This window comes from Arachis hypogaea, chromosome 3, assembly GCF_003086295.3.
Source record: "Arachis hypogaea cultivar Tifrunner chromosome 3, arahy.Tifrunner.gnm2.J5K5, whole genome shotgun sequence".
In the NCBI taxonomy this organism is placed as follows: domain Eukaryota; kingdom Viridiplantae; phylum Streptophyta; class Magnoliopsida; order Fabales; family Fabaceae; genus Arachis; species Arachis hypogaea.
This window is the reverse complement of record NC_092038.1, coordinates 50101827-50108178: the sequence shown is the minus strand read 5'-3', so window position 1 is coordinate 50108178 and position 6352 is coordinate 50101827. Positions and strand designations below refer to the sequence as shown.

At 39.7% G+C, this 6352-nt stretch overlaps 1 non-coding gene across 1 annotated transcript; it reads left to right on the top strand.

Moving 5' to 3' along the window:
• The first annotated feature begins 4481 nt into the window (after positions 1–4481).
• On the top strand, positions 4482–4589 carry LOC112793832 (small nucleolar RNA R71). Its single transcript, XR_003198525.1, has one exon. It is a non-coding gene; the product is annotated as a small nucleolar RNA R71 (small nucleolar RNA).
• Positions 4590–6352: the final 1763 nt, after the last annotated feature.

Below are 6352 nucleotides of genomic sequence, written 5' to 3'. Positions count from 1 at the left end.
ACTAAAAACATACTAAAAACAATGCCAAAAAGCGTACAAATTATCCGCTCATCACAACACCAAACTTAAATTGTTGCTTGTCCTCAAGCAACTGAAAATCAAATAAGATAAAAATGAAGAGAATATGCAATGAATTCCAAAAACATCTATGAAGATCAGTATTAATTAGATGAGCGGGGCTTTTAGCTTTTTGCCTCTGAATAGTTTTGGCATCTCACTTTATCCTTTGAAATTCAGAATGATTGGCTTCTTTAGGAACTCAGAATCCAGATAGTGTCATTGATTCTCCTAGTTAAGTGTGATGATTCTTGAACACAGCTACTTATTGAGTCTTGGCCGTGGCCCAAAGCACTTTGTCTTCCATATTACCACCGGATACATACATGCCACAGACACATAATTGGGTGAACCTTTTCAGATTGTGACTCAGCTTTGCTAGAGTCTCCAATTAGAGGTGTCCAGGGTTCTTAAGCACACTCTTTTTGCCTTGGATCACAGCTTTATTTCTTTCTTTTTCTTTTTTTTTCGAATTTTTTTCGTTTTTCTCCTTCTTTTTTTGTATTCACTGCTTTTTCTTGCTTCAAGAATCATTTTAATGATTTTTCAGATCCTCAGTAACATTTCTCCTTTTTCATCATTCTTTCAAGAGCCAACATTCATGAACCACAAATTCAAAAGACATATGCACTGTTTAAGCATACATTCAGAAACAAAAGTATTGCCACCACATCAAAATAATTAAACTGTTATAAAATTCAAAATTCATGCAATTCTTTTCTTTTTCAATTAAGAACATTTTTCATTCAAGAAGGGTGATGGATTCATAGGACATTCATAACTTTAAGGCATAGACAATAAGATACTAATGATCACAAGACACAAACATAGATAAACATAAGCATAATTTTCGAAAAACAGGAAAATAAAGAACAAGGAGATTAAAGAACGGGTCCACCTTAGTGATGGCGGCTTGTTCTTCCTCTTGAAGATCCTATGGAGTGCTTGAGCTCCTCAATGTCTCTTCCTTGTCTTTGTTGCTCCTCTCTCATGATTCTTTGGTCTTCTCTAATTTCATGGAGGAGAATGGAATGATCTTGGTGCTCCACCCTTAGTTGTCCCATGTTGGAACTCAATTCTCCTAGGGAGGTGTTTAGTTGCTCCCAATAGTTTTGTGGAGGAAAGTGCGTCCCTTGAGGCATCTTAGGGATTTGATGATGAGAGGGGTCTCTTGTTTGCTCTATCCTCTTCTTAGTGATGGGCTTGTCCTCATCAATGGGGGTGTCTCCCTCTATGTCAACTCCAACTGAATAACAGAGGTGACAAATGAGATGAGGAAAGGCTAACCTTGCCAAGATACAGGACTTGTCCGCCACCTTATAAAGTTCTTGGGATATAACCTCATGAACTTCTATTTCTTCTCCAATCATGATGCTATGAATCATGATAGCCCGGTCTATAGTAACTTCGGACCGGTTGCTAGTGGGAATGATTGAGCGTTGGATAAACTCCAACCATCCCCTAGCCACGGGCTTAAGGTCATGCCTTCTCAGTTGAACCAGCTTCCCTCTTGAATCTCTCTTCCATTGGGCGCCCTCTTCACAAATGTCTATGAGGACTTGGTCCAACCTTTGATCAAAGTTGACCCTTCTAGTGTAAGGATGTTCATCTCCTTGCATCATGGGCAAGTTGAATGCCAACCTTACATTTTCCGGACTGAAATCCAAGTATTTCCCCCGAACCATAGTAAGCCAATTCTTTGGGTCCGGGTTCACACTTTGATCATGGTTCTTGGTGATCCATGCATTGGCATAGAACTCTTGAACCATTAAGATTCCGACTTGTTGAATGGGGTTGGTAAGAACTTCCCAACCTCTTCTTCGGATCTCATGTCGGATCTCCGGATATTCACTCTTTTTGAGTTTGAAAGGGACCTCGGGGATCACCTTCTTCAAGGCCACAACTTCATAGAAGTGGTCTTGATGCACCCTTGAGATGAATTTCTCCATCTCCCATGACTCGGAGGTGGAAGCTTTTGCCTTCCCTTTCCTCTTTCTAGAGGTTTCTCCGGCCTTGGATGCCATAAATGGTTATGGAAAAACAAAAAGCAATGCTTTTACCACACCAAACTTAAAAGGTTTGCTCGTCCTCGAGCAAAAGAAGAAAGAAGAGAGTAGAAGAAGAAAAAATGAAGGAGATGGGGGAGGCTTTGTGGTTCGGCCAAAGGAGGAGAAAGAGTGGATTTGATAGGTGAAGGGTTTTTGGGGAAGAGGTGTTGAGGTGATTGGTGAATGGGTGAAGAAGAGAGAGAGTGGTGGGGTAGGTGGGGATCCTGTGAGGTCCACAGATCCTGAGGTGTCAAGGAAAAGTCATCCCTGCACCAAGTGGCGAGCAAAAATGCTCTTTGTGCCAAATCTTGCGTTAAATGCCGGGCTGGTGCCCATTTCTGGCGTTTAACGCCAAGTTCTTGCCCTTTACTGGCGTTTAACGCTAGTCTGGTGCCCCTTTCTGGCGTTAAACGCCCAGAATGGTGCCAGACTGGGCGTTAAACGCCCAACTGCTAGCCTTACTGGCGTTTAAACGCCAGCAGGTTCTTCCTCCAGGGTGTGCTATTTTTCTTTCTGTTTTTCATTCTGTTTTTGTTTTTTTTTCATTGATTTTGTGACTTCTCATGATCATCAACCTACAGAAAACATAAAATAACAAAGGAAAATAGATAAAATATAACATTGGGTTGCCTCCCAACAAGCGCTTCTTTAATGTCAGTAGCTTGACAGAGGGCTCTCATGGAGCCTCACAGATGCTCAGAGCAATGTTGGAACCTCCCAACACCAAACTTAAGAGTTTGAATGTGGGGGTTCAACACCAAACTTAGAAGTTGGTTGTGGCCTCCCAACACCAAACTTAAAGTTTGACTGTGGGGGCTCTGTTTGGCTCTGTTTTGAGAGAAGCTCTTCATGCTTCCTCTCCATGATGACAGAGGGATATCCTTGAGCCTTAAACACAAAGGAATCTTCATTCACTTGAATGATCAATTCTCCTCTATCAACATCAATCACAGCCTTTGCTGTGGCTAGGAAGGGTCTGCCAAGGATGATGGATTCATCCATACACTTCCCAGTCTCTAGGACTATGAAATAAGCAGGGATGTAATGGTCTTCAACTTTCACCGGAACATCCTCTACAAGTCCATAAGCTTGTTTTCTTGAATTGTCTGCCATCTCTAGTGATATTTTTGCAGCTTGCACCTCAAAGATCCCTAGCTTCTCCATTACAGAGAGAGGCATGAGGTTTACACTTGATCCTAGGTCACACAAGGCCTTCTTGAAGGTCATGGTGCCTATGGTACAAGGTATTGAAAACTTCCCAGGATCTTGTCTCTTTTGAGGTAATTTCTGCCTAGACAAGTCATCCAGTTCTTTGGTGAGCAAAGGGGGTTCATCCTCCCAAGTCTCATTTCCAAATAACTTGTCACTTAGCTTCATGATTGCTCCAAGGTATTTAGCAACTTGCTCTTCAGTGACATACTCATCCTCTTCAGAGGAAGAATACTCATCAGAGCTCATGAATGGCAGAAGTAAGTCCAATGGAATCTCTATGGTCTCATTTTGAGCCTCAGATTCCCATGGTTCCTCATTGGGGAACTCATTGGAGGTCAGTGTACGTCCATTGAGGTCTTCCTCAGTGGCGTTCACTGCCTCTTCCTCCTCTCCAAATTCGGCCATGTTGATGGCTTTGCACTCTCCTTTTGGATTTTCTTCTGTATTGCTTGGGAGAGTACTAGGAGGGAGTTCAGTAATTTTCTTGCTCAGCTGACCCACTTGTGCCTCCAAGTTTCTAATGGAGGACCTTGTTTCAGTCATGAAACTTTGAGTGGTTTTGATTAGATCAGAGACCATGGTTGCTAAGTCAGAGTTGTTCTGCTTAGAACTCTCTGTCTGTTGCTGAGAAGATGATGGAAAAGGCTTACCATTGCTAAACCTGTTTCTTCCACCATTATTGTTGTTGAAACCTTGTTGAGGTCTCTATTGATCCTTCCATGAGAGATTTGGATGATTTCTCCATGAAGGATTATAGGTGTTTCCATAGGGTTCTCCCATGTAATTCACCTCTTCCATTGAAGGGTTCTCAGGATCATAAGCTTCTTCTTCAGATGAAGCTTCCTTAGTACTGCCTGGTGCATTTTGCATTCCAGACAGACTTTGAGAAATCATATTGACTTGCTGAGTCAATATTTTATTCTGAGCCAATATGGCATTCAGAGTATCAATCTCAAGAACTCCTTTCTTCTGATTAGTCCCATTGTTCACAGGATTCCTTTCAGAAGTGTACATGAATTGGTTATTTGCAACCATTTCAATTAGTTCTTGAGCTTCTGTAGGCGTCTTCTTCAGATGAAGAGATCCTCCAGCAGAGCTATCCAAAGACATCTTGGACAGTTCAGAGAGACCATCATAGAAAATACCTATGATGCTCCATTCAGAAAGCATATCAGATGGACATTTTCTGATTAATTGTTTGTATCTTTCCCAAGCTTCATAGAGGGATTCTCCTTCCTTCTGTCTGAAGGTTTGGACTTCCACTCTAAGCTTACTCAATTTTTGAGGTGGAAAGAACTTTGCCAAGAAGGCATTAACTAGCTTTTCCCAAGAGTTCAGGCTTTCTTTAGGTTGTGAGTCCAACCATATTCTAGCTCTGTCTCTTACAGCAAAAGGGAATAGCATAAGTCTGTAGACCTCAGGATCAATCCCATTAGTCTTGACAGTGTCACAGATTTGCAAGAATTCAGCTAAAAACTGATGAGGATCTTCCAATGGAATTCCATGGAACTTGCAATTCTGTTGCATTAGAGAAACTAATTGAGGCTTAAGCTCAAAGTTGTTTGCTCCAATGGCAGGGATAGAGATGCTTCTCCCGTAGAAGTCGGGAGTAGGTGCAGTAAAGTCACCCAGCACCTTCCTTGCATTGTTGGCATTGTTGTTGTTTTCGGCTGCCATGTGTTCTTCTTCTTTGAAGATTTCTGTTAGGTCCTCTACAGAGAATTGTGCCTTAGCTTCTCTTAGTTTTCGCTTCAAGGTCCTTTCAGGTTCAGGGTCAGCCTCAACAAGAATGCTTTTGTCTTTGCTCCTGCTCATATGAAAGAGAAGAAAACAAGAAAATATGGAATCCTCTATGTCATAGTATAGAGATTCCTTGAGGTGTCAGAGGAAAAGAAAAATAGAAGGCAGAAGTAGAAGAATTCGAACTTATCAAGAGAGATGGAGTTCGAATTGTTCATTGAGGGATAGTGTTAGTCCATAAATAGAAGGATGTGAGAAGAGGGGAAGTAATTTTCGAAAATTAAGTAAAAGATTTTGAAAACATTTTGAAAAACACTAATTGATTTTCGAAAATAAGAGTGAGAAAGAAATCAAGTGATTTTTGAAAAAGATTTTGATTGAAAAACTATTTTGAAAAAGATGTGATTAAAAAGATGTGATTGGTAAAACATTTTAAAAAGATTTGATTTAAAAAAATAATGACTTGGCTATCAAGAAAAGATATGATTCAGACATTAAACCTTTCTCAACAGAAAAGGCAACATACTTGAATTGTTGAATCAAATCATTAATTGATAGCAAGTATTTTTGAAAATGGAAAGAAATTGATTTTGAAAAAGATTTGATTGAAAAGATATGATTTGAAAAAGATTTGATTTTGAAAAATTTTGAAAACTTGAAAAAAATTTGCATTGAAAACAAAATCTTCCCTCTTGTGCCATCTTGGCGTTAAACGCCCAGAATGGTGCACATTCTGGCGTTTAACACCCAAAACTCTACCCTTTTGGGCGTTAAACTCCCAGCCAGGCACCCTGGCTGGCGTTTAAACGCCAGTTTGTCCTTCTTCACTGGGCGTTTTGAACGCCCAGCTTTTTCTGTATAATTCCTCTGCAGTATGTTCTGAATCTTCAATTCTCTGTATTATTGACTTGAAAAGACACAAATTAAAAATATTTTTGGATTTTTAATAATGAGGAATAATCAAAATGCAACTAAAATCAAATAACAATGCATGCAAGACACCAAACTTAGCAGTTTGTATACTACTAACACTAACAAAATGAGAATGCATATGAGACACACAAAACACTCAAGTCAAGAGAATTTAAAGATCAGAGCAATGAAATCATCAAGAACAACTTGAAGATTAATGAAGACACATGCATGAATGCAAAAAGAACAGAAACATGCAATTGACACCAAACTTAAAATGAGACTCTAGACTCAAACAAGAAACATAAAATATTTTTGGTTTTTATGATTTTGTAAAATTTTTTTGGTTTTTTCGAAAATTAAGTGGAAAAGAAAATAAAGAT